This window comes from Monodelphis domestica, chromosome 3, assembly GCF_027887165.1.
Source record: "Monodelphis domestica isolate mMonDom1 chromosome 3, mMonDom1.pri, whole genome shotgun sequence".
Taxonomy (NCBI): Eukaryota; Metazoa; Chordata; class Mammalia; order Didelphimorphia; family Didelphidae; genus Monodelphis; species Monodelphis domestica.
In genome coordinates this window covers 387552921-387564112 of record NC_077229.1, presented here as the reverse complement: position 1 = coordinate 387564112, position 11192 = coordinate 387552921, and positions in this window count along the sequence as shown.

Genomic DNA, 11192 nt, shown 5'->3' with positions numbered 1-11192 from the left:
TAAGGAGGGAGGAAAGGGAATTGTACCAAAGTTTTAATCCTTTGCTCCCTCATGCACTTCTTACACCTAGGAGTACATGTTCAACATCCTCTCTTTAGAAGGAACACTGCTCCAGGAATTCCTCTTCGTTGGATGCAAGATCAGAAACCTTGAAATCTCAAACCTGAGGTTACTTGTGAAGGCTAGTGTTACATAGGAATAGATTTTAAGATTGTTGTTGATAATTTTGCATTGTATCTGTTTGCTAGTAAGAAGGGCCAGTTGACTTAACTTTGTAACAAAGACTGGGAAGAACAGTGGGCCTTTTTAAAGTAAGACCTTCTCGAGGGATTTGGACTGACACATCAGTGGAGACAGTAGATAAAAACAAAATTCTATTTATTAAGTTTTAAAGGATTAAAAGGGATTAAGGGAAAGGTAAAAGCAGGAAAGATTCCCTAAATAATATTGGTTACTACCTCCAACCACACCAACTTAAGGTGCCTCATGGGATCTGCTTCCATCTGGTAAAAACCAGACCTGCTCTCTCTCCTGATTACTAATTTACCCAATTCCAAAGTATCTAAGCCTATTTCTAATAATTAGTCTTACATAATATTCCGTTATTGCCACCTTGTATTTGTTCAGTTTAGGTTTCCAACTTCCAGTCAGTATGAGTTTTAGACTGGTGGTTTCTGGCCTGAAAAGGCTGAGCCCAGCCTGCTACATACGCTCTGTAACCACAAAGGAGCAAAAACTGGATTTCCTTCTCGTAACTGTAGATTTTCCTTTCACAGCTCTTCCCCAAACTTCCAACTGCCTCCTCTTTCCACAACTGTCATTCTGGTTCAAGGAATTTCCAAGAGCCAAAGTTTTAGCCTCATCTCTGGGCAAGGAACACTAGCAACAAGAGAGAAAAGACAGTTGGCTTAACAGAACTTTCAACTCCCAGATCTTCACAGAATTCCTAAGGCAGATCTTAGCTCAAAGTTCTATCTGAAGGCAGTCTGCCAGCCTGGTAGGATTCAGACTCGTCACTTACTTATCAAACCCCAAATCTCATTTTACCCCTAATAAAATCGAGTTACCTAAAATCGAGTGCTCTTCTAGAAGGGGATTTCTTGGTAGGATGCAGCCTTGGAGGTTTCTTCATGAGTAATCCCCAGCTTGAAGTTTAGGCATCTGGTCTTTTATTTTATTAAAAAAAAACAAACAAACCCTTATCATCTGACAGTATCAGTTCTAAGGCAGAAGGGCAGCAAGGGCTAGCATTTGGGAGCAGCTAGATGGCTCATTGGTTGGAAAACCAGGTCTGGAGACAGGAGATCCTGGGTTCAAATCTAACCTCTGATACCCACTCTTCTAGCTTTGAACCAGTACTTATTATGCTCGAATGTGAATTTAGTAGCCTGACTATCACAGTGCCTGGGGAAAGGTAAGCACTAAATATACCCATGATATTAGAAGTGCTGAAAGGCATAATATCACTAAGGTCTGAGGAAGTAAAGGAAAGGGTCTTGCCCCTCCAACTATTAAAGGGGATTAAAAACATAGATCAATTGGAAAAAGATGCAAGTGTCTTTGTAGCAACTCAAAGTATGTTTCTTTTCTGGTGAAGTACAAACTGCAGGGTAGCAATATGGGTGTGGGGAAGATTGGGGCAGACTGTGGATCACCTTGTGGTTAGGAGGCAATCAGAGTTAATGCCAGGGCGTTACCCACTTGGAAATCCCAAGTTTTTTTCCCTCCTGAGGGTAGACCTGAGTCCTCACCCCTTTCCACTTAACTGTTCATCTAAATGGAAGTGGATTGACATAAAACCCAATGATGGGAACTAGTGACTAGAGCCCTTCACTGCCCAATCTTAGACCCTCTGATTCATGGGGTTAACCCTTAATCCTGACAGTCTGAATAGCTCTAGATAATGAATATAAACTTCCCTTCTAGCTAGATTATAATGAACTGAAAAGATTTTGTACTTAGAGAAAAAAGATTCTTACATTCTCTTCTGCTTTAGAGCTTCTATTAAAAATTTGCAAACTAAAATCAGCATTATGTGGAAAATAATTTTCTAGTAGGAAAGTAGTCAAGTCCTACTATTCAATTCCTAGAATATGGCAAAATTGTGAAATCAGTTCACACTTGACTTTAGACTATTTACCCTCTATTTCAATATCTTCTTTCCATCTCTCTCCAGGGCCTAATGCTCTCCAAAAGCATTAGGTGAGAAAGGAATTTAATAATACTTATTAAAACTAAAGGTTTGGAAATTTAATGTAATTTCCACCAAGGGTATTGACATTTTAAAAAGAAGGGAGTGAACAGTTTAACACAAAGAAATGAAACTCTAATAATGGAATTTCCGTCATAATGGACAAGTCAAATGGAAAATATGTTGGGTTTGTAGACCATTTTGGAATCCCTCAAATTGCATCACTGAGATGATTCTAACCCTTGCTGTATATCTAGTGAAAGAAACAGCTATGAAATTCTACATTGCACCCTTCTGTGTTCCTGGCTCAACTTTAGACTTGCACCAGGTTTCCAGATTATGTACCCAGGAAGCACTTATTTCTCCCAGGTCTCAAGGGAAATCCTCTGGTTCCCTATTCCTGAAACTATAGTTCATGAATCTGGTGTGCTTCCTATCATCAGTCAACCAATAGTTCCACTTAATGCAAAATAAAGGAAGTTATTAAAATGACTTAGTAAAAACAATAGTTACAAAACATCTTTCTATGTGTCCCCCACCAAACCTTGGGCACTCTCAGAATTAATATTAATTGAAACTTTTCTCTAAATTAGTTGTTTTAAATGGCATAACTAATGATTAGTAATTAGTAATGGCTTATACCCAGCTGTTTTAATAGTTTCATTTAAAAAATAAAAGCCATTATTGAATGGAAATTCATCTTTGTCCAGACCTATTCTGACCAGAAGACCAATCTCAGCACTGTTATCTATCTTGTGATAGGTTATTACATTTCCAGGCAAAGGGATCAGGACAACTTTAATCCTGTTAATATTGTAAAGTCAAATGTATAAAATGGTGGCAAGCATTTTGGGTGCCTTCAGATATTAAAGTACAATAATTCTTAAATATAAGGGTAAATCCATTTTAAGCACAAAAATTACAAGGGTGAGGGTGTTATATTAAACTTTGTAGCTTCCCTGGTTCATAGTTCCATGCACTGCAGACATGTACTTGATACATACTGATTGAATTAAAGTAAACTCCACATCAACCACAAAGTAATTTTTCATTGCATCGAACTTTGTGAAAGTTGGTTCTTTACATAGAAAGCTTGAGGAACCCACTTACATTAATTTTGTCAAATAGCTATTCTTATCAGGTTCAGTTGACAATTATGCTTTATTTTCTAGTCATTGATTTCTTTGTTTCCTTTAGTGTATATATATATATATATTCTTATAAAAGAAAAAATTTCCAGGGGTTTTAATATTGCTGTTGTTACCTTTATCACTTTCTATGTAAATTTTCCATGAAAAACAAATATATAAGAAATAATTGTGGTTACAGTAATAGAATAATATGACAAAGGGGGCACTCTGCAAGGCATGTTAAATAAGGTGATCTTGGACTAGATGATCTAATTTGGTGGATCATTAAGATCCATTTGCTATGCTGATAGAAGATAATGAAGTGCTGTGAGATTTTACCATCGCCAGTCAACAAGGAATATACCAAATATATTGAAATTGGGAGAGAAGAAGAATTTTATTACATATGAAGCCTTCTAAAATAAGTCTTAGATGTAACCATATGTGTTTTCAGAGTGAGGTTTTTGATATTTATTTTTTACATAACAGAAAAGACCAGAGCAAAATTGTAAAAATTATTTCCTAGAAACCTAGTGTTACACATTGCATTTAACTGCCTTATCTTCTTTATATTCATTCTGTACATATACACACACACAATTATATACTTCTTGCTTCCCCATTAGGATGTAAATTTTTTGAAGGCAAAAACTGATTCTTTGTTATTTGTATCCACAGGGTCTGGAACACAGATAGGCCATAACAATTTTTTTTGATTGATAGCTAAGGGCTAGTGAAGAACCCATGTCCCATTTAACCCAAACAGGACTTTACACAATTGTTTATATAGGTCTACGGTTAATTTATTTGAATTTTTTAAATATTCCTCTCTCATCATGAACTCATTATTCTTAAAGAGGAGGCTTAGGGAAAGATAGAACTCATTTAACTGTGTGAGTGGTGAGGGAAAACAGATATGGTAGGGGTGGTGGGCTTAAAAGTACAGAGTAAATCTTTTGTGAGGGTCATAGTGTTTGAGAACCAAATTGAAGCTCTTTTCCAAGCAGTTTCCTCATATCAGGGAACTGAACAGTTCTTAATTCAAGGAGTACTTTGTAATCATCTAGCCCTGGTTGTCTGTACAGATGAATAATTGGAGTTGGTGTCTAACTGAGATGCCAAACAGTATTGTTGCTTGACAGAATGTTGACTAATTATAAGGGAAGGGGAAGATGATAAGAAAACTGACATAATGAAGCTCCAAAGGAAAACAACAACAGAGATAATAAGAAAGAATGAGAAATGACTGAGTTATCAGAGAAGGTCACAACACAGTAAAGAAATATTATATGGTAAGAAATATGAAAAAGAAAGCAAAGCACAACTTTTGTAAATATGCTAGAAATAATGGAACCATAGCAAGAAACTTTGTAATGGTTCAAAGGAGAAACAGAAGAATCAAAAAGGGGCAACAGAAGGATGAGAATTAAACCTGAAATGAGAGTGGAGCTCTCAAATAAGAAATCAATGGGAGAGCAGGTGATTTAGAGCATATGATAGAGACGTTCCTCAAGGTAATTGAGCTATGAAACAGAATAGTGGACAGAACTAAAAAAAAATAGGTCTTTTGGGAAAGTTTTGAAGACAGAGTCAAACACTGGAAGAATATATGAATGTCAAACAAATCAAAATGACTTACTCTGAAGATGGGGTATGAAGAAATAATGTGGTTATGATAGATCTTCCCCAAAAAATGAAGTGAAAAATTCTCATAAGATTGTGAGAAGTAATGCCAGAAAATGCTCACATGTATTGAAAACAAAATTAAAGTTATTGACTGAAAAAATCCATAACTTGCCATCAGAGAGAGATCTGAAGAAATTATAGACGAAATATTAGGATTTTGATGTCAAATAACAAATATTTCAAGCAAATGAGAAAAGTTCATTTGGATAGCTGAAGATTACTTATCTATAAGAAAAGGTGAAATTGGAACATGGTTTTATTTGAAGCAAAGGAGATTAGAATATATCCTAGAATAACATTCTTTAAAAATGAGTTTCTTTTCTGACAAAATTAGTAGACTTTCAATAACAAAGGAACTATTTGAGTTTTTCTAAAAGAAACTAGAGGTTATCAAACTATTCAGAATGTAATCACATCACACAGGAGAAACATAAGACAGGCAAATAAGTATATTTAATAAGAGAAGATTGAACAATAAAGTCATATCTCTCACAATCCAGGGTAAAACAATGTTTCAAAATTTTTCTTACAATAATTAAGGACCAAACAGAGATATCTCAGTTGAAGGGCAAAAGATTCAAGAACACTTTAGAGATAAAAAAAATTGATATGTCAGGAAAAGGCAAGAAGAAAAAAATGAACTAACATTGAGGTTATTCAAATCCATATGATCTTGTTAAATTTTTTAAGAGTTAATATTGAGGAGGAGTAAAAGAAGTTGCTCAGGGAATAGGAAGACAGGAGGAAGTAGGAGATGCATTCCTGCCCAGCCTGGCTTTGAGAATATTAGAGAAAGCCAACGCTGGTTCTCTGACCTTCTTGGAACAATATAGGAGAATAGGGTAAGAAAAGTAGAGGAAAGAGACCTGGGATAGGAGACTAGGAAGCCTATGTCATTTTATATGGGGAAGCATCAAAGAATATGCATATAAAGAACATTAGGAGAAGTTTATTCCTTTTTTAAGAGTTATTTTTATTGTCATGCAAAACATACTTCTGTGTTGGTCCTTGTTGTAAGAGAAAACTCACACATAATCAAGACCTCAGAATAATACCATAAATACACTGATGTGGAAGATTACTCCAACAGTTCTTTTTCTGTGGGTGAATAGCATTCCTGATCATGTCTTTCAGGATTGTCCCAGGCCATTGTATTGTTGAGAGTGATTTGGGAGGATCACACCCAAGTTTGTAGCAGGGTCTAGCCCTAAGAATGGGAGACTCAGACTCCATTCATTCTAGAAGTTAGATAATAATTTCATTTGAAGAACTGGTTTTGGGTAGCATATTAGTTGCATAGATGGAATATTATTGTCTGGGAGCCAGTCAGGTAGCCTTAGGGACTATGGATAAGCCCAGGAGCTAGTAGAGTAGCCTCTTTGGAGGCACTCTTTGGAGTGGCCTCTTCCACACCCTGTGAATCAGGGTTGACATATTTATTTGAATCTGGTAGCTTAGCATTTTATTTTCCAAACTCAGGTGGGTTTATGTTTTGGGGTTTATTGCTATAGGGTATAATGAGCATGCACAAGATTGGGGGATTCTACTGGAATGCCAGAATCTCCAGTGTTCAGGTTCCATGTTTCTCCATTGTCCACCTTGTCATCATTTGTCAATGTGGGAGAAGTCTTGCTGCCCTTTTAGAATGGGAACATTGGGAGTGGGTGGTGCGGTATGTTGGAGGATCACTTATAGGTAATTAATTATTTCTAAGATCACATAGCTGATGTCTAATATAGAATGTTACAGATCTAGTACACAGAGTAATTGAACAATCTACAATTCATCCTTTTTTAGAAAAATATTTACTTATTTAGAATATTTTCCTATGGTTACATGATTCTTATTCTCTCCTTCCCCTCTTCCCACTTCTGGAGCTGTCAAGCAATTCCACTCAGTTATACATGTATCATTGTTCAAAACCTATTTCCACATTATTAATATTTTCAATAGTTATCTTTTAACTATTGCCAAAACCCCCAATCATAAATCCATTGAACCCTGTGGTCGATCATATGTTTTTCTTCTCCATTTCTGCTCCCACAGTTCTTTCTCTGGATGTGGATAGCATCTTTTTCTCATTAGTCACTGGATTGTCCTGGATCATTCCATTGCTGCTACGAGAGAAGTCCATTACATTCGATTGTACCATAGTGTATAAGTCTCTATGTACATTGTTCTCCTGGTTCTCCTCCTCTCACTCTGCATCAATTCCTGGAGGTCTTTCCAGTTCATATGGAATTCCTCCAGTTCATTATTCCTTTGGGCACAATAATATTCGATTACCATCAGATACCACAATTTGTTCAGACATTCCCTAATTGAGGGAAAACTTCTCATTTTTTAATTTTTGCCATTATAAAAAGCACAGCTATAAATATTTTACAATTCATTCTTGTCTAATTCTTAAAATACAGATTTTGTAGTTGATGTTTAACCAGTGCTAACTAGTGAGAAATGTAAGGTTTCATATATGAGGGTCCTGTTCCTATTACTGCCCTTTACTGCTCATTGTCAGCTCACATCAAGAGTAGTCAAGTTTTCACAGATGGTCATCGTACAATATTGCTGTTATTATGTACAATGTTCTCCCAGTTCTGCTTATTTCATCCTGCATCATTTTCTGCAGATCTTTCCAGGTTTTTCTGAAATCATCTTAGTGTCCCTTTTTTCAGATGTAGTTAATTTTTTTAAAAAAGCAGTAATTTCAGTATTAAATAGTTGGAAAAATTAGAGTCAAAGGACATCTTAGGAATGTAAACATAAGAGAATATCCTTATTTTCTAGGATTTCATATTATGTTGTTAAAAACTGATCATGTGTTTATTCATAAAGGAAACTCAAATGGATCTCTGATTTCAAAAATGTGGGTATTTTCTCCAACTGTTCAGACCACAGCCCATCTATACTGTCCCAACTCATTTACTTCTATTGTAAAGTCCTTCTCCATATTTGCCACAGGAAGTTCTTCCAGTAAGTTAATGAGTTTCTTTACTTTCTCCTAAGAGAGTGAAGATACCAGTGGAATATCTAGACTCTTGAACTGCTATCCCTTATTTCCACCACATGACTAGTTCATCATATATTTCATTGATTTGTGCTCATATATTTCTTTGATAATGTTCTTTACTAGATTTTTCCTTTCATTATTCTTTCTTTGTAATATGAGTTTACTAATAACTATCCATTGATATATGAAAGGTAGAAATCTTTAATACTTCAGAGACTATAGTATTGTATATCACACAGCCATGAAAGAAGGAGTTGAAGACTTTTGCTATTAAAACATTGTGCTTATATTTCAGGGAGAATTTTAGGATCATTGTGCTTTATGATTTTCCAAAGGAAATATATTTTACTCTCTCCCTTCTATTCAATTTGGCACAGAAATCACTGTCCATTTGTAGCATATGCAAAAGTTTATATTTGTATATGTGTGTGTGTGTTGTAATAGGGTGGTGTTGGGGATGGGATGATATGGATTATATTGGGCCAGTATCAAGATGTTACACTGTGGGTTGAAGACCAGCAGTTAACTCTGACTGGGGCAGAACCTGGTCTGAGATCAATACACAGACCACTCAGTAATAGGGAAATTATTTAATTTAATAGGAAAAGATTAAAGGGAACCAAGATAACCCTAATGCTAATCCCAATAACTAAAATCTCCCAGACCTAAATGTCTCCATGAGGGGAGTCTTCACAGAGATGTTGGACTACTCTAATCTTTCCTCAATCACCTAGATTTCTCAGTCTTTCCACTCGCTAATTCTGCACTAAAACCCCTTTAGTTAGTATTAAAAGGATAATGGTCTGTGGTAAGCTTAGCAGGGCCCAGGGAATGTCCCAGATCCAAAAGAACCTAGACCTGGTCTTACTATCACTGCAGGCAGGTGGTTTAGAATCACCAAGTTTTTCTCCAAGAAAATATAGCACACAAGACAGCAGACAGGATAGGAAACAAGACTAAGCACTCAGGATAAGCAGCCACACCCCCCATATACCTCCAGAGAGAGAGAGAGACCACTAGACCCATCAACCATAGGTAGTATCTGTCAAAGATTACTCTCCTCCCCACATAATCTTTGACAGCTGATACAGTACCTATTAATCATTCCCTTGGTTTTTCCTTGTTATATAATTAGATCAAACTCTTTTGTATAGTTATATAGCTCATCTACATGGTTCTGTAATGTTCTTGGGCTTCATGCAATAAGTACAATGCTATAATCTGTAAAGAGGAATATTAGAAAAATTCATCATATTCATCTAATCCCTCTTTAACTTGGACTCTACTCTTTATCTCCTCCATAATAATTGTGGACCCTTGTATCAAACAAATGTCTTTTATATCTTACCTAATATGCATGATGAGAAGGATATCAAAAAAGTTAATCTTTTTTATATCTTTAAAGAATCTTATATGCTTTTGACATACATAGAGAATTTCCCTTTTTGAGGAAAGTTTTTGAAGCAATATTTGGTTCTACCAAATCAAATACTTCTTAAAATAGTCAACAAATATCAAATACAGTGGGATCCTGGATTCTCTACTTATTTCAGTTAATCATGTGGTAGTACTAATGTGGTATTCTGTGGAATATTGCTTATGAAAACATGACTGTTTCCTTCAAATGTCCTCTACAAGTAACTTTCTTGTTGCATGTATAGTTTATTCTCATAAAACTGTTATATTATAGGTTAATAGTAATTGATATTCTAATCCACTTTTTTTTAGCATTCACAAGTCAGATATTTTCTAAGCCTTTGGTATCTTTTCCTCCTTCAGATATTTTTATGATCAATATCTTGATATCATTAAAATTGTGTTGACTCTTGAGTAGGTCTAGTCCAACTGCTTTTTCCAGGTTTGTTTTCTTGAGTACCCCTTATAGTTACTCTAAAAATATTTCCAGAACTGTCATTATGATCCTGTATTTTCTTGTCTAGAGAGACTTAATAGCCATTTTTTATCTTGTATCTGAGCCAATTTCTTCTGGTCTGAGAGAAAATAAGTGAGTTACATGGAGATTTCCATCTGTAGTCTAAAGTGGTGGTAATCGTTCAGATTCCTGCTCCACAGTGGGAGGCAGTTACATTTCAAATGCTACTATATATAAGTAGTGAAGAGGAGGCCTAATTCTAAAATGGTTTTATCTAACTAGCTTATAAAATTAACGAGATCAAGAATTGAATATTGTCAAGTCTGGGGGTCTAGATTAAATTGTGAAAATCTATAGTCCATTCCTGTGCAAGAAACTTTGCCAGCTGTAGAAAAGAATGATGGCAGCAATCACTTTGGGAACTTTCAACCTGAAGAGAATTCAAGGGAAGAGACAAGGTGGGGCCCCGATTTTCACAATAGGACTTTAAAAAAACACCGCATGGGATGGCAGTATATGGAGTGTAACAGATTGACACTTCCTTATTCAGCCCAAATCCAGATATTTCTCTGGTATCCAACTCCTGATACTTGAACTTTGTATCTTGCCTCTTGCTATCCTTTCTGTACTTTGGTGAGTTCCTGGTTATGAAAAGATATTTTTTCAGACACAAAATGTGCATCTGACACATTCTTACATTTGACACCTAATTTCTCTCTTTTTCCCCCCCTATTGCCTGGCTCTTTTAGTCTTTAGAATCTAGTACAGATTCTAAAAGCTGTAACTCTAGTCACTACTCTTCCAATGATCATACTTTGATATTTGCTCTCTTTGCAGCCTGTTCTGGCATGTATCCTATGTGAAATGTCTCTTTAATTCAAGGAGGCCTTGGTTTACACAATGGAAACTTCATAGCCATTACCCCATGTTAGGTCTTAAGTCTGTCCTCAGCCCTGGATGGGATTGAGAACCAGACCATTTCCCTATTCTCCATACAGAACTGTTTTCAAACTCTTTCTACAGACACTTAAAACTACCCCTTTCTTAAAAGACTAGAGATGGCAACTATGTTATATTGCAATCTTACCTTCATGGCTTCTATCAATTATGCTTCAGGCATCAAAAAGCTTTTAGAAATTTCTTGGACATACTCAAGAATGCTTAAATCATTCTATCTCAGACCTGGAAAGGGCTTAACATTATTTAGTCCATTCCCTACTTAAAGCATGAACCCCTTCTCCAAAATAACCTGACAAACAATTATCTAATATTTTCTAAAGACCTTCAGTGGCAGGAATTCAT